This window comes from Cervus elaphus, chromosome 12 (assembly GCF_910594005.1).
Source record: "Cervus elaphus chromosome 12, mCerEla1.1, whole genome shotgun sequence".
NCBI lineage: Eukaryota > Metazoa > Chordata > Mammalia > Artiodactyla > Cervidae > Cervus > Cervus elaphus.
In genome coordinates, this window is record NC_057826.1 from 17,793,947 (window position 1) to 17,818,110 (window position 24,164).

Consider the following 24,164-nt stretch of genomic DNA (forward strand, 5'->3'; position numbering starts at 1 on the left):
GGCAGATTCTTTACCACTGAGCCACCTGGGAAGCCATTATTGATACAGACTTTTGAAAAATAGTTTGGCAGGTTCTTGTTGTTCAAGCACTAGGTCATGTCTGACTCTTTGCTACCTCATGGACTGCAGCACAGCAGGCCTCCCTGTCCTTCACTATCTCCTGAAGTTTGCTCAGACTCATGTCCATTGAGTCAGTGATGCCATCCAGCCATCTCATCTTCTGTCATCCCCTTCTCCTCCTGCCTTTAATCTTTCCCGTATCAGGGTCTTTTCCAGTGAGTCAGCTCTTCACATCATGTGACCAAAGTATTGGAAGCTTCAGCTTTAGCGTCAGTCTTTCTAATGAATATTTCCTTAAGGATTGACTGGTTTGATCTCCTTGCTGTCCAAGGGATTCTTAAACATCTCCTCCAGCACCACAATTCAAAAGCATCAATTCTTTGTCACTCAGCTTTCTTTATGGTCCAGTTCTCATATCCATACATGACTACTGGAGGCTCTTAATATATAGTTAAACTTACACTTACCATAATGATCCAATAGTTCCACTCCTAGGTATTTATTCAAGTGAAATAAAAGCTTGTAGTCATGGAAACCTATATATGAATACCCCAAACTAGAAACAAACCCAAATGTACCTTACCTGGTGAATTGATAAACTTTGGCACATTCATAAAAATGAAATACTATTTGGTAGTGCATACATCACCATGAATGGGTACCAAATAAATTATGACATTATGCTAAATGAAAGAAGCCAGACTCAAAAGGCAATATGATTCCATTTTAACGATATCTTAGAATAAACATAACTAAAGGGACAGAAGACTGACTAGTGGTTGCCAGGGTGTGGGGGGACAGTTTGACTGCAAAGGACAGAAGGGAGTTTTTGTGGTGGTCTCTATTGTCTGTGTATGTTAGTCACTCAGTTGTGTCTGGCTCTGTGTGATCCCATGAACTGTAGCCCACCAGGCTCCTCTGTCCATTGAATTATCCAGGCAAGAATACTGGAGTGGGTTGCCATTTTCTCCTCCAGGGGATCTTCCAGACCCAGGAATTAGACCCAGATCTCCTGCATTGCAGGCAGATTCTTTACCATCTGAGCTACCAGGGAAGTACACATTGTCTGTATCTGTCCTATATCTTGTTTGTGGTGGTGGTTACATGTCTATGTGTTTTTCAAACTCACAAGTGCACACTCAGAAGTGAATTTTAGTATATATAAATTATACCTTAGTTAAACTTTTAGCATGTAAAATGTCACCATATTAACAGATATTTTGGAAAATATCTCAGGAAAATGTAGTTTGTTTTTAAGAGTTTGCTTATGTAACTTTTCGGGAGTAGAGAGTGGTGGACAGGCATCACTGGTATTTGTAAACTTATTTGAAGCTCTAGGAAATATGTACGTGCTGAATTTGCATTTAGCAAACATTCTTATTTTAAGTGTAAAAGAATGAATGTTATAACTAGTAAAGCCTAAGGGACTTAGAGTGTCTTTGCTTTACAGATAAAGAACCTGAAGCCTTGTTTAGGTAGCTAAAGTCACACAGCTGCTTAGTGGCAGAGGTAGGTCTAGAATTTAAGTGGTGCATTACTAATTTGATGCTTGTTTTACTAAAACACTTTTTATTCTGAGTTATTTTTTCTAGAGACTATTTTAAATTCCCTTTCAGAACTTTTCAATTGTGTCATCTTTGAGCTGGAAACCACTCCCTTCCTAGTGGTAGGAAAATCCTGTGTCTGGTTGATAATAGGAAGGCTAAGTTTGAGAGATACTACATCGCTTAAAAGTTTTGTGTAGACATAGCAAACAGATTTAGTTATAAAGATACTTTGCTTTAACTGTGGGAAACTGGATGCTAGATTTTGGGGTTTCAAGGATTACCGTTTAGAAATTGATTTTTGTAACCTCATTGCATAAAAAATTTTTAAAAATTATTATGATTATTGGTTTGTTGGGAAGTAACAAAAGGTTTAAGAGTGTTAGGTTCCTTCTTGTTACCTTAAGTAATGAAGATTTATAAATACTGAGATGTAGGCGGAAGCCCTGGAGATGGTCTTAATAGTTACATTCAGGAAATGGATAATGGAATATCCTTCAGAATGTAACAGCAGGTTTAGTTGTTTTTTATTCTTGAGACTCAGCTAACTTTCATTGTCTGTCTTATGTTTACCTCCCTCCTTGTATAGTAGTTTCACATTTGCCATTGGATGTCAGTTCTAGAACCAGGCTTAGAGTTCCTGCCCCTCAGAGATATTGGTGATATTGTAGATACTGCAGACTCAGTCACAGACCTAGCAGGTGATTTCTTTCTTGATTTTGAAGCTGTGTCTGTATCCTGCAACCTTCCTAGGGATTATTTCCGGCCAGCCATAGCTCCAGGCGGAGTTGGCCATTGTTTTCTTTACACAGGAGCCCAAACCAGCCTTAGCTCTGCCCTAGCTCTGATAAGTCCTCTTTCTGAAATGGAGTACTTTTAGACCCTGATCGCCAGGGAAGCCAAACTCCCATCTGCCTCTGCCTGTTTATAGATCAGGAACCCAGTGGGCCCCTGGCTTCAGCCTCACGTCATTTTGTATCTGTGTTCCTTATCACTGACTGAGACATATTATTTTTTGAGCCAGCATTGCATTGTTTTTTATATATTTGATACATTCATATGTTAATTGTTATTTGGATGAATTTACTGTACCATCTTGACTAGAAGCCTTTTACTTGTTGTTCAGTGGCTAAGTTGTGTCTGACTATTTGCCACCCCATGGATTGCAGTACATGAGGCTCCTCTGTCCTCCGCTATCTCCTGGAGTTTGCTCATATTGGTCGTTTGTCCATTGGTCGATGATGCCATCCAACCATCTCATCCTCTGCTACCTCCTTCTCCTGTTGCCTTCAATCTTTCCGAGCATCAAAGTCTTTTCCAGTGAGTTGGCTCTTTGCATCAGGTGACCAAAGTACTGGAGCTTCAGCTTCAGCAACAGTCTTTCCTGTGAATATTCAGGATTGATGTCCTTTAGGGTTGACTGGTTTGATCTCCTTGTAGTCCCAGGGACTCTCAAGAGTCTTCTCCAACACCACAGTTTGAAAATATTCATTGTTTGGTGCTCAGGCTTCTTTATGATCCCTCTCACATCTGTTCATGACTACTGGACAAACCATAGCTTTGACGATATGGATTTTTGTTGACACAGTGATGTCTCTGCTTTTCAACATGCTATTTAGATTTGTCATAGCTTTCCTTTCAAGGAACAAGCATCTTTTAATTTAATGGCTGCAGTCACCATCTGCAGTGATTTTGGAGCCCAAGAAAATAAAATCTGGTGGCTCAGTGGTAAAGAATCTGCCTGACAATGCAAGACACTGAAGTTCGATCCCTTACCCAGGAAGATCCCACATGCCAGAGAAACTTAGCTGAATTTTTCCACTTCTAAACAAGGCTCACCTGTGACCTGAACACTACACGTCTAGCTCTTAGAAAACAGCTTTGAAAAAGTGTCCAGACAACCTATCACACAATTATACACAGCAGCTCTACTTGTTACAGCTAAAAAAAAAAAATAATAAAATCTGTCACTCATTCCACTTTTTCCCCTTCTATTTGCCATGAAGCGATGGGACCAGATGCCATGGTCTTAGTTTTGTCAATGTTGAGTGTCAAACCAGCTTTTTCACTCTCCTCTTTCACCCTCATCAAGAGGCTCTTTAGTTCCTCTTCACTTTCTGCCATTAGAGTGGTATCCTCTGCATATCTGAGGTTGTTGATATTTCTCCCAGCAATCTTGATTCCAGATTGTGATTGATCCAACCTGGCATTTTGCGTGATGTACTCTGCATATAAATTAAATAAGCAGGGAGACAATATGTAGCCTTTTTGTACTCCTTTCCCAGTTTTGAACCAATCCATTGTTCCATGGCCGGTTCTAACTGTTGCTTCTCAACCCACATGTAGGTTTCGGTGTTTCTCAGGAGATAGGCAAGGTGGTCTGGTACTTTGATCTCTAAGAATTTTTCATAGTTTGTTGTGATCCACACAATCAAAGACTTTAGTGTAGTCAGTGAAGCAGAAGTAGGTGTTTTCTGGAACTCCCTTGTTTCCTCCATGATCCAATGAATGTTGGCATTTTGATCTTTGATTCCTCTGCCTTCGTTTTTTTTTAGACATTCATATTTTATTGAAGTATAGTTTACTTACAGTGTCTCAGGTGCACAGCAAGGTGATTCATTTATACAAATACACATATAATATTTTTAAAATTATTTTCCTTTATAATTATTAGAAGATATTGACTGTAGTTCCCTATGATATACAGTAAACCTTTGTTGCTTGTTGCATATATATTTTTTAATCAGAAATCTAGCATTTTATTCATACTAAGTAACACAAGTAGAATCAAAATGTCATAATTTTTTTAGTTAGGCAAAAATTCATAAGTTTTCTAACATATATATACTATACATATTTATATGTTGTATAGTTGCTAAGTCATGTTGACTCGTTGTGACCCATGGACTGTCGTCAACTAGGCTCCTCTGTCTGTGGGGTTTCCCAAGCAAGAATGCTGGAGTGGGTTGCCATTTCCTTCTTCAGGGTATCTTTTGTATACATATATATTTCTACTTTTCTACTTTTGTAGTTTTCGTACTACACTTGATAAAGGCTTGAGAAAGAACATAAAAAAAGAGAGATGGAGAAATTGTGGAACATAAACTAAATGAGTTCTGAGCACTGAATATGAAATAGAAAAAGTGAAACAAGCTAGATAAAAGATCATCATATAGTCCAGTTTTTTTGTTTTTTTTTTCTTTATGAGATGGCCAGGGAAATACCAAGGCTGTGTATTGGATGACATTAAGGAACTGTTCTTAACTTTTTGTTTCTTTTATTCGCTAAAGTGTGTCCAACTCTTTTGGGATCAGGTGGACTGTAGCCTGCCACAGGCTTCTCTGTCCATGGGATTCTCTAGGCAAGAATACTGGAGTAGGTTGCCATTTCCTTCTCCATAGTCCAGTTGTTTTTTAACATGAATGCTCATTAGAAACTTGTTTGGAGCTCTGGAGAAAAAAAAGCAATACCTGAGCGTTTGTATTTTTCAAAAAGTTTCAAGATAATTGTGATATGCATCTGAATTTTAAAAAGTGGTTCCAGATTTTTCTATTAGATCCTAGTTTTGGTGATACAGAGTTCTGTTATTTTTCTGTTGACCAATCATGATATAGTGGTATTAAGTGAGTAATAGTTACATAATCACAGTAGTGAGAGTTGAAACATAAAGAAAGCTGAGCGCTGAAGAATTGACGCTTTCGAACTGTGGTGTTGGAGAAGACACTTGAGAGTCCCTTGGACTGCAAGGAGATCAAACCAGTCAGTCCTAAAGGAAATCAGTCCTAAATATTCATTGGAAGCACTGATGCTGAAGCTGAAACTCCCGTACTTTGGCCACCTGATGCAAAGAACTGACTCATTTGAAAAGCCCCTGATGCTGGGCAAGATTGAAGGCAGGAGGAGAAGGGGATGACAGAGGATGGCATGGTTGGATGGCATCACTGACTCGATGGACATGAGTTTGAGCAAGCTTCGTGAGTTGGCGATGGACAGGGAAGTGTGGCATGCTGCAGTCTGTGGGGTTGCGAAGAGTCTGACACGACTGAGCGACTGAACTGAACTGAATCAAGATCGTGAAAAGATGTTTATCAATTTTCGCAATCAATAGCCAGACAAGGGGGTCAAGCAGAGTGATGTGGTAAGTGGAAGCGCATACATGCACATGTTTTCATCCATCTAGCCAGTCTATGCCTTTGGTTGGTGCATTTAATCCATTTACATTTAAGGTAATGATTGATATATATGATGCTATTACCGTTTTCTTGTTTGGGGTTTATTTTCTGTAGCTCTTTTCTTTATCTTGTGTTTCTTGCCTAGGGACGTTTCTTTAGCATTTGTTGTAAAGCTGGTTTGGTGGTGCTGAATTCTCTTAACTTTTGTTTGTCTGGAAAGCGTTTGATTTTTCCATCAAATCTAAAGGAGAGTCTTGCTGGGTAGAGTATTCTTGGTTTTAAGTTCTTCCCTTTCATCACTTTAAATATATCATGCCATTCCCTTCTGGCTTGTAGAGTTTCTGTTGAGATATCAGCTGATAGCCTGATGGGAGTTCCCTTGTATGTTATTTGTCATTTTTTCCCTGTTGCTTTAAATATTTTATCTCTGTCTTTAATTTTTGTCAGTTTGATTACTATGTGTCTCGGTGTATTCCTCCTTGGGTTTATCCTGCCTGGGACTCTCTGTGCTTCCTGGACTTGGTTGACTATTTCCTTTCCCCATGTTAAGGAAGTTTTCAGCTGTTAATCTCCAAATATTTTCTCAGGTCCTTTCTCTCTCTTTTCTCCTTCCAGGACCCCTATACTGCAAATGGTGTGTTTAATGTTGTCCCAGAGGTCTCTTAGGCTGTCTTCATTTCTTTTCATTCTTTTTCCTATATTCTGATCTGTGGCAGTAATTTCCACCATTCTGTCTTCCAGGTTATTTATCTGTTCTTCTGCCTCAGTTATTCTGCTGTGGATTCCTTCTAGTTTATTATTCATCTCTGTCTGTCTGTTCTTTAGTTCTTGTAGGTCTTTGGTAAACATTTCTTGCATCTTCTCAATCTTTACCTCCATTCTTTTCCCAAGATTCTGGATCATCTTCACTATCATTATTCTGAATTCTTTTTCTGGAAGGTTGCCTGTCTCCATTTAGTTTTTTTTCTGAGATTTTATCATATCCCTTCATCTGGGGCATAACTTTCTGCTTTTTCATCATGATTAACTTTCTGAAATAAGATTTTTGTGTTAGCCGCTGTGAGACTGTGCTTCTTCTTGATCTTCTGTCTGCCTTCTGATGGCTGAGGCTAAGAGGCTTGTGTAAGCTTCTTGATGGGAGGGACTGGCTATGGGAAAAACTGGGTCTTGCTTTGGTGGGCAGGGCCTTGTTCAATAAAGCTTTAATTCAATTATCTGCTGATGGCTGGGGTTGCACTCCCTCCCTGGTAGTTGTTTGGCCTGAGGGGACCCAGCCCTGAGGTCTAAGGGCTCTATGTTAGGGTTAATGGTGAACTCCAGGAGGGTTTATGCCAAGGGGGAGCTTCCAGTGCCTGTGTCCCTGTGGTGAGTCCCTGCCAACCCACACCTCCACAGGTGACCCTCCATAACTTGCAGGTAGTTTTGGATCCATCTCCTGTGGGGTCACTGCTCCTCTCCTTCGGGTATTGGAGCGTGCTAAATTTGTTTGTGCCCTCCAAGATTGAAGTCTCTGTTTCTCCCAGTCCTCTGGAAGTCCTTTAATCAAATCCTGTACGCCCTCAAGGTCAGATTGCCTGGGAATTCCTCATCCGTTTGTCAGATCCCCAGACAGGGAAGCCTAATGTAGGGTACAGAACCCTCACAGCAGTGTGGGAACTTCTTTTGTAATACTGTCCAGGCTGTGGGTCACCCACCTGGTTGATACGGGATTTTATTTTACTGTGGATGTGCCCCTCCTACCATCTCGCTGCGGCTCCTTCTTTCTTTGGATGTGGGTTATCTTTTTTTTGGTGGGTTTCAGTGTCCGCCTGTCAGTGGTTGTTCAACAGCTAGGTACAATCTTGGTGCTCTCGCAGGATGAGATTCCTCTGCCTTTTCTAAACCCAGCTTGTACATCTGGAAGTTCTCAGTTCATGTACTGCTTAAGGCTATCTTGAAGGATTTTGAGCATAACCTTTTGGAGAAGGAAATGGCAACCCACTCCAGTATTCTTGCCTGGAGAATCCCATGGACAGAGGAACCTGGTGGGCTACAGTCCACAGGGTTGCAAAGAGTCGGACACGACTGAGAGACTTAACTAACTTTTGCTAGCATGTGAAATGAGCGCAGTTGTATGGTAGTTTCAGCATTCTTTGGCATTGCCCTTCTTTGGGATTGGAATGAAAACTGACTTGAGTTTTCCAAATTTGCTGACATACTGAGTGCAGCACTTTAATAGCTTCATCTTTAAGGATATTAAATAGCAACTGGAATTCCATCACCTCTGCTAGCTTTGTTTGTAGTAATCCTTCCTAAGGCCCACTTCAGGTCACACTCCAGGATGTCAGCTCTAGGTTAGTGACCACACCGTTGTGGCTAAATTCTTAGAATGATACCTAGCATAAAGTCAGTTCTCTATATATGGCAACTGTTGTATTTTCAATGAGTCCTAGAATTTCTTGTTGTTTTCTGTGTTTAGATAGTATGGATAGATAAATAGGTGTATGTGCTTGTGCGTGCTAAGTCACTTCAGTCGTGTCTGACTCTCTGTGACCCTATGGACCGCACCCTGCTAGGCTGCTCTATCCTTGGGATTCTCCATACAAGAATACTGGAGTGGGTTGCTGTGCCTTCCTCAAATAAATGTCTACTTGTGTGTGTGTGTATATTTATATACATGTGCACTATATATATCCACACTATTTAGATAGATGTCTATTTATAGTGTGCATATATGTATTGTATGTGTGTGTGGATATATTTGTGTATCTATATAGTGACCCCAAAACACTAGTTAGTCTTTATTTGAAATTTTAGCAAATGTGTCTGGGGGTTATGGCATGTATGGAGGCTTTGAGATGGGACATTTTGTTGTTGTTGTTTTCATTTTTTCTTTATTACTATTACTATTATTATTATTATTATTATTTACAAACCCTTGTGTCGAGGTGGGTGGAACATTTAAATTGAATTTCAATCTATGTCCTGGCAACCTTTAATTGGAAAATTTTCAGGAGAAATTGGAATTTTTTTTCAATATTGTAAAGTGCTGAGGTGCTTTATTCTTTGTGGTATTCCAGTAATTGATAATTCCTTTAAGCTGTATTGCATGTACTTTACATTAGCTACTAATAAAATCAGTGCAGTTTGTGTGGATATCATAAGAAATTATGGACATTGTAATGGAGTGGATTTTAAGTCAGGAAAATGGAATGTTGAAAGTATACATGAGGGGCTCCTGGGTGTCTCAATGGTGAGAAGTCCACCTGCCGATGCAGGAGACATGGATTGTGGGAAGATCTCTCATGCCGCGGGCGGCTGAGCCCATGTGCCACAGCTGTTGAGCCTGTTCTCTAGAGCCCTGGAGCCGCAACTAGTGAGCCCACGTGCCACAGCTGCTTGAAGCTTGTGCGCCCTGGAACCCATGCTCTCTGCAACAAGGGCAGCCACCACGAGAAGTCCTCGCGCCGCAACTACAGAGCAGCCCCCCTTGCCGCCACTAGAGAAAAGCCCGCACAGCCACGAAGACCCAGCACAGCCAAAAATTAGTTAAATAAATACATAGTTTTAAAGGGTACATGAATGGGGAGGAAAGGTGGTTTTGAGGTAGAGGTTTTGGCTTCAACAACCATAGTTATGCTGAGGTAAAAATCTTCTTTGGTAAAGACGCACAAAAAAGAGGAATAAAGTATTAGACAAACTTCCAGTTTGTGTTTTAGTTGTCATATGCTTGTGTAGTGTAACCCCTAAAGACTTCACTCTAGTCTGTTAAAGTTTACCCATTAATTCAGAAGCGTAAATTAAAATTTTTTCTTTTAAAATAGAAATGTCAAAAAATAAAATAGAAATGTCAACTATTCTTGGATGTTGGCTTTGAGTTAGTGGAGGGATGAGTCTGATAGCTTATCACCTACTACTGTTTTTAAGGGGATCCTGAATCGATTATTGTACCGTTTAGAGAGATTGCTCTTGGTAATAAATGATCTTACTTTAATTTCTTTGACTGAAATAATAAGACACACTACTTCCTTTTTCCTCTTACCTCAAGCCCTGAGTATGCCTTTGCTTTTATTTCTGTCTTATATTGTAAACTGCTGTGTTTGTCTAGGTGTTTGGAACCATGAAGGTGTATTACCAAGTAAGAAGCATGGCATAATGCCATTTAGAGTTTTAAAGTTAATCTACCAGTCATGAATAATAAGAACTAATTCAATATGTCATCCCATCAGGTAGTCATTTTCAGGTGAACTTTAGATGTTCAGAGAGTACTGATCCATCCATCTAATGACTACATTTGTGCTACTTTGCTTAAGTTGATAAGATTTTAATGGTTATGCATTTCTCCCCAAACTGAAAGGTTTTTTAAAAATACTTTGTTAACTCTTTTTAATTGTCAGAATCTGTGGTGGGATTCTTAATTTAAGTAGAGGATTCATTAGGATTCTGATCCAGAATCTTTCTGATATGAGGAAATAATTAGACACTATTTATCATGATAATTGTTAAAATTTTACTTTTTTATTATTTTTCTTCTTTTTTCAATGTGAGATGAGACTTTTAACATTTTAAATTTATTGAGAAATAACTGATACATGTAGTATAAGTACAACTGTTTGTCATCTATCAAAATAGATGGAAGCTTTATATTGAGCCTTTGCCGTTGACATTTTTGTTGTACTGACTGGCAAATTTCCTTTGATCTGTATTGCCCTTTATTGGGCCTTTGTGAAGCAAATAGAGTTTGAGGGAAAGATCACAGTATTTGAAATCAGAGGATTTAAAGTCCTGTCTCTGTCAATTTATTTGCTCTGTGACTTCCACCTGTTGAGATTATTCTTTTCAAATTACTTGTAAAGAAAACAATGATATCTGTCTCATAGCATTGTTGTCAAAATTAAATAAAATACTTTGTGACCTATATCATAACTCTTAAGGGTGTTACAGGGTGTTTTTCAGTTGTGACGTTTGTTGTATTTTAGCAAAATAGCAGTGCTACGTGCTTAGTCACTCAGTCGTGTCTGACTTTTTGCGACCCCATGGACTGTAGCCTGCCAGGCTCCTCTGTCCATGGGGATTCTCCAGGCAAGAAGACTGGACTGGGTTGCCATTCCCTCCTCCAGGGGATCTTCCCAATCCAGGGGTTGAACGTAGGTTTCCCTTATTACTGTCTGCGCCACCAGGGAAGCCCAAAATAGCAACACTGTCCTTAAGGATTTCCATTGTATGGGTGGCATACCAACTTTTGATTTGATGTATCAGTTTTATTTAGGGTGAATATCCCTTGGTTTTTGTCTGCCTTTATATTTTCCCTGATGGTAAATTTCTTCACTGTGTGAGGATTCTTCCTTTGCCAAAGTTAGAAATTGGTTAGACTTTATCATTACATTCAGCTTCATGATGTCATGAAAAATAGGCCTGTCTAGAGTCTAAACTGGGACCCAGCCTTTCTCGAAGTCACTGGTTCTCAGTGGGGTCAGAACCTGCCCGTGTCGTGCTTGGATCTTTGAGGGTGCACTTGGCTGCCACAGTGATTAAGGTGGGGTGGGTACAGCATTGGCATTCGGTGAGCAGGAGTCACGAATGCCATACATCCCACAAGACACGAGGCAGTTCTGCATGGATTTTGAACATTTCCCCAGACCTGCTTATGGGTGAAAAACCTGTTTGTACTCATCTGATTCTAATTTGGTTTTACATTTAAACACAAACTGGTTTTTTGCCTGGCTTTGACAGATACTGAATTTTCCAGGAATGTAACTACTGAGTAAACGGAGGGCAAATTGTACTTTGTTTTGTTCAGAAACAAGAGTTGTTAACTGTTCTGGAAAATCTTATTACCAGTGGCATTGCCGCTTATGGTATTTGATTTCCCAACACAGATCATTTGTGCCAGTCTTCATTTATAACTGTCATGTTCATGGTATTTCTGTGTGTGGGAGCTAGTGTCTATTTCCTTATTAATATGAATTCTAGGTGGTTATATTGGCATATTTATGTATTAGAATATTTTAAAAATTACTTTTTCTCTTCTTATTTTGTATTAGGCATTATATTAATTTTTCAAAACCAAAGATAGGTAAGTTACCTACTTGCATTACATTTCAGATTTATGCTTTCAAAATGAAAAACTTTTGTTTTAGTGGAGTTTCAGGATGGAACCTGTATTTAATGGAAGCCTATGTGCCCTTTCCAGGGTGAGAGAAGAGGTCCATGTTGGTTTTCATTATTGATGTCTGTTCTTCTCTTTCCTTTTCTTCCTTTTCCTTTCTTTTTCTGTTTTCCTTTCCCCTTATGATCTAGTTGATATATAGATAAGAATATGGTGCTGTGTTTGTAAATAGTAAAGCATATAATAAAATCAGTACCTGTGAACCCACCACTCAAAAGAGAAAGAACATTACCAGTGCTGTTGGTATATTTCTCTTTGACTTCCATCTACCTGTCTTTCCACCAGGGATGAAACTATTGAGGATTTTGTTTTGGATATATTTATTTATCATTCCCTTCCTTTTCCTTTAATTTTACCACATTTGTATATATTTCAAAAATTTTTCATTTCATTTTATTTTTTAACTCTAAAAATGGAACCATGCTATATGTATATTCTTGTTTGCTTTGGCTAGTCAACTTTATGTTTTTAAAGATTCATTCTTATGGATATGTGTAATTGTGGTTAATTTTCTTAGATGTGTGTATGAATTGTGTGACTGTTACCACAGTGTATCTCTTCTTCTCAAAACGGACATTTGTTTTTTTTTCTTCCGTTTTGTTGGTATTACAGACCTATTCCTACTTATGTCTTCAGGTACAAGTATTTCTCTACAACGTGAATTTTAAGCATTTTTTATGGTGATCAACCCGTGCCCACCTCTACTCACTATTCAGTTCAGTTCAGTCGCTCAGTCGTGTCCGACTCTTCGCAACTCCATGAATCGCAGCACGCCAGGCCTCCCTGTCCATCGCCAACTACCGGAGTTCACCCAGACTCACGTCCATTGAGTCAGTGATGCCATCCAACCATCTCATCCTCTGTCATTCCCTTCTCTTCTTGCCCTCAATTTTTCCCAGCATCAGGGTCTTTTCAACTGAGTCAGCTTTTCGTATCAGGTGGCCAGAGTATTGGAGTTTCAGCTTCAACATCAGTCCTTCCAATGAACACCCAGGACTGATCTCCTTTAGAATGGACTGGTTGGATCTCCTTGCAGTCCAAGGGACTCTCAAGAGTCTTCTCCAACACCACAGTTCAAAAGCATCGATTCTTCTGCACTCAGTTTTCTTTATAGTCCAACTCTCACATCCATACATGACTACTGGAAAAACCATAGCCTTGACTAGATGGACCTTTGTTGACAAAATAATGTCTCTGCTTTTTAATATGCTGTCTCGGTTAGTCATAACTTTACTTCCAAGGAGTAAGCGTCTTTTAATTTCATGGCTGCAGTCACCATCAGCAGTGATCTGGGAGCCTGAAAAAATAAAGTGTGTCACTGTTTCCCCATCTATTTGCCGTGAAGTGATCCACTGGCTATTACACAGACAGAAAAATGAGAATCAGTATTCACCCATATTATATGTGATGCATGCCTGTTTTTCTCTCTTTTTCTCTTTTCTCTTTATGTGCTGACTGTGCCCTAAATGACTTCACAGTTCATTTTCACAGTTCAGGGTCTTTGACTTGGTTTTCTTTGGAGAACAGGTGTGTTGATCTGGTTTTCCTTTTCTTATAGAGTGTTTCAGGGATAGCATTTCATGAGGTAAGAGTGCAGCTGGCTAAGCAGGAGGACTGTTCCACACCTGGAAACATCTGGTTCTTGAGCTCTATAAAGTTTCAGCTAGCACTAAATTTGGATTTAGCCCTTAAGTACCTGCTACTCCTTGATGAAATGAATTCCTTAGGTATGCCTTAACTAGATATTTTGAGTTATCCCAGTGTTACACCATTCTCTGAGATGCAAGGAGCCGGGTTGCTTCTGGCTTTCTATTCTTGATATTTACTGTGATGTCAGGCTTGGCTCCCCCTATTTTTTATCTTAACCATAAACTGTATATTCTTTAAGGCTCAAATCTTAGTAGTTGATTCTTCAGTTTTCCGGTGGCTTGCTAGTGCACATTCAGATACTTCACGTATTTCCTCTTTCTTGAAGTTTTCATTCTGCTTGCAGACTAAATAGAAGTTTTTTCACTGAAGAGGAAAAGAGTTAATTTATGAGAATTTATTTGACTTTAATCTTAAGTAATTATAAAGTTAAGCAGAGAACTACGTTTTAACTCTGATTCAGTGTTTATAGTTATTTAGAATTATTAGAATTTTAACTTACAGAGCTATGCTTTGAATCTCAGAGGGAGAATATTTGCACTTGGTACTGTTCTTGATGACTCTTAACAGGAATAACCAAGGTACTGTTATGTGTATATACATATATATAGTTTTAGCCAGCACTAAAACTGTGTATGTATATAGTTTTAAATCTTGTTTTTATGACTGTAGGACTCAAAAATAATAAATAGGCATTGTATTCATTCCAGTCTAGAAGTTGTGTATGGTTTGCATTATTGTTTTTTGTAGCAAAATATATGTAACATAAAATTTACTGTTTGAACCATTTTTCAGTGTACAGTTCAGTGGCATTCAGTACAGTGACATGGTTGTGCAGCTATCCGCACCATCCATCTCCAGAACTTGAACTTCCCAAGATGAAGCAGTGTGTCTGTTCAAGGTTAACTTTCTATGCTGCTGCTCCCTCAGCCCATAGCAACCTCCGTTCTGCTCTCTGTCTCTAGGAATATGACTACTCTGAGTATCTATTGGCCACCTGGATCGTTTCCATTTTTTGGCTGTTGTGACTGATGCTACTAGAACATTGGTGTACAAATATCGGTATGAGTCCTGCTTTCAGTTCTTTTAGGTATATGCTCAGTAACAGAATTGCTGGATTGCATGGTGATTCTGTGCTTAATTTTTTTGGGGGAATGGACATACTGGTTTTCTTTTGCATCTGTATAATAGATATATTTTTAATAAATAATTACAGGTCTGTTTCTATAATTTTTAAGTGGCTGCATAGGGTTCCAGACTATGGATATGTCTTGGTTTATTTGTAGATGTTTCTATCGTTAACAATTCTTGCTATAATAAACACTATTATGGTTCATTTATTCATCAGATATTTACTGAACACCTGTATATGCTCTGCATGTGTAATGGCTCTTTTGTACAGACATATTTGCACACATCCGTTTACTTAGGATAAACTTTTTAGAAGTGAGACTGTTGGGTCAAAGGATGGGCATATTTTGAAATGTGATTATTTTCCTGAAAGTTTTTATACTTATAAACTATTTAAAAATATAGTCCCAAATAATGAATAGGAATGTCAGATGCCCCATGCTTTATGAAACACTGGGTATTATTGATCTTTTTAGTATTTGTTAATCTGAGATGAGCGTAATTTGCATCTCTTTGGTCACTACTAGTGAAGTTGAACATCTTGTGCTTACAGTTTTGTTTCCTCTTTTGTCAGTTGCGTATTCATGTATTTCTGCTCCTATCTCTTTCTTATTAACTGGTTAGAACTCCTTATATACTAAGGATATTAAATATTTTATATATATTTTTTATATTATATGTATTTTCCCCAAATAGTCATTTTTGTCTCTTATTTTTTCTTCATAATCTCTTCTGCAGTGTAGCTGCTTTACTTTTTATAGCCAGTTTTATTAGTCCTTTACAATTTCTGTTTGGTCTCTTTTTTCTGATGGTCTTGGCCGACCCTGATTTAATTCTGTGTGTGTATGTGTGTGTGTGTGTGTGTGTGTGTGTGTGTGTATAAGGGAGTGATTTGTAGAAAAACTTTCTTAGAAATAGAAATCTCTGCATGAACTGATCTGTTTTGAATTAAATCTGACATTGAAAGTAGTTTGGGAAAATGAAATATAAAAGGCAGGTGAAGAATCAAAAGTTTTAACTTTTTTTTTTAAATGAAAATCTTCGTAAAGATTGATGAAAACGTTTCCAAACCAATACTTATTTGCCATAGAAAATAAGTACATATTGAACCTAATTTACTTTTTATTGATCTCTTAAGGATTCGGGAAATATTTACTTGTTAATTTAGGTATGTAGGCTATAGTAGATTGGAGAAATGGTATATTAACTTCAGGAGCTATTCCACAGTTTTTTACTTGTTTTCAAAATTTCTTTCATTGTGTGTTGTTAGAGGTTGTTGAAGAGGATGCTGCTTCGGTTGGTATTCTTTGTCTTTGTAACTGCTTTTGCCTATGTCTCATTCCTTGAAACCTTTGATTACTTTTAATCCTGATCTTTTCTGTATCTTGTTGCTATATCTGGTTCTTGACTTTTTTGATCTTTTAATACCTTTATTCTTTTGTTCCTATTCTTGATTTCAACTTGAGCTTTATAAGGATTGAAAGAACTTAATCATACCATGTAGTCTTTAATTTTTATATACAGATTCTTTCCAGCATTGTGTACATTTTAAACTCCCAGTGCACAACTCTTCTGGACATTTGAGTTTGCTAACTACCTGGATGTTAGGGGAGGATGTATATGTAGAGCAAGTATTACAGTCATTTGACCTAGAATATAATAATGAAAAGTGAAAATACAATAATGGAGAGTGGAAAAGTTGGCTTAAAACTCAACATTCACAAAACTAAGATCATGGCATCCGATTCCATCACTTCATGGTGAATGGAAGGGGAAAAAGTAGAATCAGTGACAGATTTTTCTCTGCCATGAAATAGAAGATGCTTGCTTATTGGAGGAAAAGCAATGACAAACCTAGATAGCATATTAAAAAGCAAAGACAATTACTCAGCCATTAAAAAGAATACATTTGAATCAGTTCTAATGAGATGGATGAAACTGGAGCCCATTATACAGAGTGAAGTAAGCCAGAAAGATAAACACCAACACAGTATACTAACACATATATATGGAATTTAGAAAGATGGTAATGATAACCCTATATGCAAGACAGAAAAAGAGACACAGATGTATAGAACAGTCGTTTGGACTCTATGGGAGAAGGCGAGGGTGGGATGATCTGAGAGAGTAGCATTGAAACATGTATATATCAAGTGTGAAACAGATCGCCAGTCCAGGTTGGATGCATGAGACAAGTGCTCAGGGCTGGTGCGCTGGGAAGACCCAGAGGGATGGGATGGGGACGGAGGTGGGAGGGGGGTTCAGGATGGGGAACACATGTAAATCCATGGCTGATTTCATGTCAGTGCATGGCAAAAACAACTACAATACTGTAATTAGCCTCCTACTAATAAAAATATTTGTTGCTTAAAAAAAAAAAGCAAAGACATCACTTTGCTGACAAAGGTCTGTATAGTCAAAGCCATGGCTTTTCCAGTAGTCATGTATGGATGTGAGAGTTGGAGCATAAAAAAGGTGAGTGCTCAAGAATTGATGCTTTCAAATTGGTGCTAAAGAAGACTTGAGAGTCCCTTGGACTGCAAGATCAAACCAGTCAGTCCTAAAGGAAATCAACCCTGAATATTCATTGGAAAGACTTAGGCTAAAGCTGAAGCTCTAATACTTTGACCACCTGATGGGAAGAGCGAACTCATTGGAAAAGACCCTGATACTGGGAAATATTGAAGGCAAAAGGAGAAGAGGGCAGCAGAAGATGAGATTGTTAGATAGCATCACTGACTCAATGGACATGAACTTGAGCAAACTCCAGGTGATAGTGGAGGACAGGGATGTCTAGCTTGCTGCGGTCCATGAGGTCACAAAAAGTTGGGCACAACTTTGCCACTGAACAACAACAAATAAGAATGAAATAAAATCATACTTATAATGATTTGATGAAAATGTTGAGCCTTGTGAACCTAATCATGAACCTGCTTTGTGACCTTGATCAAATCCTTAAAGTGGTATAGTTTTCATTTTGTAAATTTAGATGGTTTCTTATTTTAGCTTTCTTTGCCTTAGAGTTTTGCTTATAGCAAATGCAAGAGCCAAAGAGTTAAGAGTTCGAGGACTTTAAGGAACATCTGCCGTCTAATTTGTTCTCTCTACAAGTATTTGCTGGCACTGTTTTGGTTTTGAGGATACAGTGAAGTCCCTGGCTTCATGGAGTTTACAGTCTTTTATGAAACGAAGGTTATAAAGAACTCTGTGATCTTATTTAAAGAGTCCTCATTTCATTTTGGTGGGTTTTAATATGCTTAAAAGAAAAAGGATTTGGTCCCTTTTATGCCAGATAGGAAATGAGGAACTGTAAAGCAAGAGGAAAAAACCCTAAAAGGGTGAACAAGGACAGTGCCTCTCAAATTTTTCTGTGTGTATGAATCACATGAGGATCTTGTTAAATTGCAGATTCTGAACCAATAGGTCCAACGTCGGGCCTGGGATTTTGCATTTCTGACAAACTTCTGGATGCTGCTTGTGGTACCAGTCTATGAACTACAGTTTGAGTAGCAAGGAATTAGTATTTTGTTAAGAGAAAAGAATAGCTTGTTAACCTTTTTGAGAGGAGGGATTTGGGGCCATGCAGCATAGGCTTGGAGTTCTGAGCAACACATCACTCAGAACTTGACCTTAGTGAAATGAAATTATAAGAGCTATTAATTTCATATGTAAAGAGGGAGTATTAAGGAGGTAGTCAACATCTGATTTTTTTTGGATGGCATCTAGAACTAAGGCTGGATGGCTTAAAGGGTCTAAAACCTTTGAAAAGGTACTAGGAGGTGAAAGACATGGGGATCTTCAGGTATGATAAAAATAACTAGTCAGATAAACAAAATTTATGAGTAAAGTATTATTAGCTAGGAGGACTTAGTTTGTAATTGGGAAGATTTTCTCTCCTCTTTATACTTAATCTAACTGGCATAGTGATTCTAGTTTTAAAAAAAGTAAGTGCTGGTGGTTGTTTTTTAATATGTATGTGTATTTTTTCCTGTAGGCACATTCTGTGTGGAAAGTATGTCAAATTTCTTTGTTACAAGTCTGAATAAAGTTTAAATGTGCTTAAGTTGCCCTTTTCTGATCTGTTCCTCTAGTGTTAGCTACTTGGAGCATAAATAACCTAGGAGTTCATTTATCTTCATAGAATTAGCAGAAGACTCTTAATCTTGGAAGTGGTATAAAATGCCCAGTGGATATCAAACATTTACCCATAGGAAAAAATTTGGCAAGCCAAATCTTTGAACCAGCAGGCTTTTATTTAGTTCTGTGAATTCACAATGATAGTGTTTCCAATTATGTTTTTTACACCCCCCCCCATTCTTGTACTATTTTAGAAGTAATATATATTCATATATCCTCTTTAATAAACACCTAATTTGTTACAGACTGAAGATGTTGGGAAATTACTGCTAACACCCATAATTTATTATGGCTCCTGTCATTGGAATATTGGTTTCCTTTGCAAATAGGTATAATATGGTAAGGAGACTTAGTTATCGTTTGTTATATAGGCAGAAAGATGTGAAATGTAATCATGGATTACACTGAGATAAATCTCAATATTCCTTTAATTGTATTAGTTCATTATGATTAAATGAACTACATGTAATGTGTTTTTACTAGTTATGTATCCAGTCGATTTTATTTAAATCGACTGTATTTAAATCGAGATATTTAAAAAGCATTTGCTGCACCTATTGTTATTTTGGTATTTAGTTCTTTTTTAACTTAATTGTTAAAACCAAAAGTAAAACATTAAAGCATTATAGTCTGTTCTAGAATCAGGCCAAGGAAAAAATGAAGTAAAACACATTGTATGCTAAAAATATATTTTGCAACTTACATCTGAAATTGTTTTGTTATAGCATCTATTAGAAATTAATTTCAACTCTCCTTATTCTGTAGGTTTTTTATAATGTAATTATCTGAAAGTGGATGTCCATATAAAATAAGTTTCTAGTGTCTTCCAATTTTTAACTCAGTTTAACATATAGAACCATATAAGCCTTTCCTATATATTCTGAAAGCTCAACGTAGTAATACCTGGAAATGTAATTGAAATATAAAATAAATGAAAAAGTAAAGTAAATGAGAAAGAAATTACAGATAAGCTTAACATTGAAATAATTAAATTTAAAAGAATAAAAAGATGTGTCTTGTTAATTTACACTGTTGCACTGGTGTGTGGGGCTTTTGAGGGCAGGAACTGTGCTATATATTTGTGTTTGCACACATTAAAGGACTCTTTGTTTAGTGGTTTTTTTGTTTTGTTTTTTTAAGAGTCATTAGAGCAAATGTTCCTACTTCTGGTAAAATATGTTTTGTTTTTTCTTTATTTAGTTAAAGAAAAATATAAAAGAGTAGTCTGGGGTCATGCAGCCTGTTTTGTTTTTTTTTTAAATATCAACCCTCCTGCATAGTAGTTTTGTGATGTTGAAAGTAACTTCTCTATGCCTCAGTTTTTCTAGTTATAAAATTATAATATTAATAGTCAATTTCATAAGCAGTGTTATCGAGATTAAGTGAGATAATTAATCCATGGAAAATGTTTTGAAGAGTTTTTGGCAAATAAGTACTCTCAAGAATATTTTTTAAATAAAGAAGAATATTAATTGCTGCTAGTCTTTTTATTCAGGAACACCACTATTGGCATTGTTAATGGTGAATTTATTTGCTTTTCAAAACAGGCATACATATCCAGGTTCCAGTATCATAGGTTTGGGTGATTAATATATACACTTAAAATTAGTTTTGAATAAAAACCTTAAGAATTTTTACTTTCAAGCTACTGTAACTTTAATTCCTATGGGGAAAAAAGAGAGAAGTCATTCATTTAATAAGTCATTTTTTCCTTATAAACTATTTGATACCTGTTCTTTACAAGGCATTGTACTATGTGCTAGAAATACAAAATGGAGCAAACTTGGTTGTGTCCTTCCATTGTTTATAGGCTAGTAGAGAAAGGTACCACTGAGTGTAAATCAGTGTTGAAATAATCCCTTTTGTGCCAGATCATTAATACATGATACATTTTTATTTTGCCTTCTGGAAGGTATATAAGCCAAACTTTCGGGTGGATTGACTCTTTGCCCTTAACATCTTATCTATTTACCATAACTCAGTGGTAGCTGTTATCATTCCTGTTTTGCAAATATGGAAATTGAGGATCAAAGAGGTAAATTCTCACACAACTACAAAGGTCAGTCCAAAATCCTGCTTATTTAAAAACGCATTCATTCTGCTAGTCTACCTCCTATGTATATGTCATAGGTGCAAAACCTCTATTTGAAGACTTAACTCACTAAATTGTGTCTGAAGTTTATGTGTTGATTTCCCTGTTACATTGGGAGATTTTTTTAGAGCAGAGATTAGTCTGAAATATTTCTAGGGCTCCTCAGCCACTAGTAGAGTACTTGTCATATATTGGGTACATAATATTAGTGGACTAATAAATGAATATTTAGAATGTTAGAAGTAAAAGGAATTTTAGATTCATGTACATAATATTAGACACTAGAATTTCTAAAAATTTGAGATCATTTACATAGGGCTGTAACTTTAGATTTTTACTCTTTAGGGTATTTAAAACACAACTAGTACTGTCTATCACATCTTATAAAAGAAGCCATTTTAACACCAAAATAGTAGGAAGGACAGTTTCATAGTAGGCAGTTTGGTAACTTTAAACCCATATTTTGTCATGGCTGGCACCTGTTCAAGAAATGCAGCCCTCCTGTTAAAGGTAATGTATCTCAGAGAAATATCTTAAGTTCTTACTACAAGGCAGAATGGTCACTGAATTTAAAATCCAGGTCTTCTGACCCTCAGCCCCAAATTTTGATCCTATCCGCTCAGTCTTCATCACATGATGAGATTCAGTTCAGTTCAGTTTCTTTACTCAGTCGTGTCCAACTCTTTGCGGCCCCATGGACTGCAGCGTCCCAGGCTTCCCTATCCATCACCAACTCCTGGAGCTTGTTCAAACTCATGTCCATCAAGTCGGTGATGCCATTGAACCATCTCATCCTCTGTCACCTCCTTCTCCTCCTGCCTTCAGTCTTTCCCAGCATCAGGGTCTTTTCCAGTGAGTCAGTTCTTTGCATCAGGTGGCCAAAGTATTGAAGCTTCAGCTTCAGCATTAGTCCGTCCAATGAATATTCAGGACTGGCACGTACAATTTTTGTCTTCACTAAAATTCTATAATTATTAAGAAGTAGAGCTGGATTAAATCCATATTACCCAAATTCATTTTAGTGAAACCTGTGCATTCACTTCTCTGTGATCTTACCCTCCTCTAACAGCCCCTGTTCAGTTGTAGAGGTGGAATTATAAATGATTTTTAAAAGGCATCTATATTTAACATTTTCTTTCTTTGAAAATTTCAGATTTGGGGCTTAAGCAACTTCTTCCAAGGAAGAAGGCCAGTGCAGCTGCTGTTATAACCCAAGATCTTGATCCACATCCATAGATTGGAATATTGGTGGGCCAGCCATCCTCAGATACCTCACTCAGGACAGGTAAGTGAAAGAGAAATCAGGATAAGAAAAGTAGGATGAATATTAATAGTCTTCCTTCCTATTTCTTATTAGATGCAAACAGTTGACTGCCTTTAAGAATTTAACCCTTTAAGCTGGTTAAAAACAAAGCATCTGGAATCTTAGGTGGTTGGGGCAAAAGATTCTCTTGTAAAATATGTGTCAGATGTTAACAGTGGTGAAACTTAGGATAATTAAAGTTCTTTTCTTTCTCGTTTTGTACATTTTCCAGATTGTATTTATGAACTTGTGTTATTTATTTATTGTTGCATAACAAACCACTCAAACAGTGGTTTTAGACCTGTCAGTCATTTATTTTGCTTGTGTATCTGTAATTTGGGTAAGGCTCGCTTGGCGGGGACAGCTTGTCTGTTAACAAGAGGAGTGAGGTGGGGTTACTGGCGGAAAGGGGGTAGCTCATTCCCTGGGAGCTGTAATCGTTTGAAGGCTTGCTCACTCTTGTGTCTGATAGTTAATGCTGGCTGTTGGTAGGGACCTGGGCTGTAGGCCAGAACACCTATATATGACCTGTTTTGACTTTTTGGTTTCCTCACAGCATGTTGGCTGGGTTCCAAGAGAGAGCATCCCAAAAGAGCAAGGTGAAGTTGTATGGCATATTTGACTTAGTTTTTGGAAGTCACATACTGTTAATTTGCTCTCTTCGAATGGTTGAAGTAGTCATGAAGGTCTCCTCAGGTTCAGAGGAGTAGCTGGACGTAGAACCCTGCCACTTGAAGGGAAGAGTATCAGCATAAGATGATAAGAGCCTACGGCATGGAATCTGCCATTGTAGGATAAAGAATATAAACATGGGCGTAATAAATGAAAAAGGTGAATATTTGCAGGAAATTATGGTGTATGAGTCCAATAAGAATTTTGTGTTCTCTTCTTGTTTACTGAAATATACTGAAAATAAGATGCCTAAACAGGAAGAAGTAAAATCAGTTTTGAGTTTTATTTCATATCGACAAAGCAGCATGCTGCTGTACTCAAAAGTAGAGACAAAACTTTATAAACAAGATGAAAAATAAGATTTGTAGTTCAGGTTTTTTTGTTTCTAGAAAATACTAGTCATTTTTGTTCAAAGTCTACTCGGGTGTTTTATTTTCTTGTTTATTTTAATAATTTGAGAATTATTTGGGAAACTGGTTTCTAATATAGTAGATATGAGATGTTTAACAAAAGTATTTAAAATTTTTGGCAAGGAAGTGATTGTCATAGCATAGAATTGACCATATTAATCTTTTTTCTTTTTTTGGCTGCATGTGACATATGGGATCTTAGTTCCTTGACCAAGGCTTGAACCCTTGCCCTTTTCTTTGAAAATATGGAGACTTAACCACTGGAGTGCCATGGAAGTCCCCATATTAATCATTTTTTCACTGTACAGTTCAGTGGTAATAAATATGCTCACACTATTGTGCCACCAATCTCCTAAATCTTGCAGAACTCTAAATCTTGCAAAATTGAAATTCTACCCAATAAACACCTCCCTATTCCCCTCTCCCTTTAGCCCCTGGCAACCAACATTCTATATTCTGTGTGTAAATTTGATCACTCTAGGTACTTCATGTAAATGGAATTATATACTATTTATCTTACTGTGACTGGCTTAATTTCACTTAGCGTGGTGTCTTTGAGGATCACACATGCTGTAGCATGTATCAGAGTTTCTTTCGTTTTAAGGCTGAATAACATTCCATTGTTTGTGTATAGCACATTTTATTTATCCATTCATCCTTTATTGGACACTTGGGTTGCTTCCACCTTTTGGCTATTGTGAATAATGCTGCTATGAGTATTGGTATGCAAATATCTCTTTGAGCCCATGCTTTCTGTTCTTTTGTGTGTATACCCAAAAGTGGAATTGTGGTGCTTGGTTTAAATTTTGAGGAGCTGCCATACGGCTTCCATGGTTGCTGCACCGTTT

At 37.5% G+C, this 24,164-nt stretch overlaps 1 protein-coding gene across 9 annotated transcripts in view; it reads left to right on the top strand.

Moving 5' to 3' along the window:
* The window catches only part of NUMB (NUMB endocytic adaptor protein), a 155,752-nt gene that overhangs the window by 23,609 nt on the left and 107,979 nt on the right, over positions 1-24,164 (top strand). For all 9 annotated transcript variants that reach the window (XM_043921022.1, XM_043921024.1, XM_043921026.1 and 6 more), the window contains exon 2: positions 22,085-22,216. The gene's annotated coding sequence lies outside the window, so the exon portion shown is untranslated. The remainder of the gene's footprint in view (positions 1-22,084; positions 22,217-24,164) is intronic.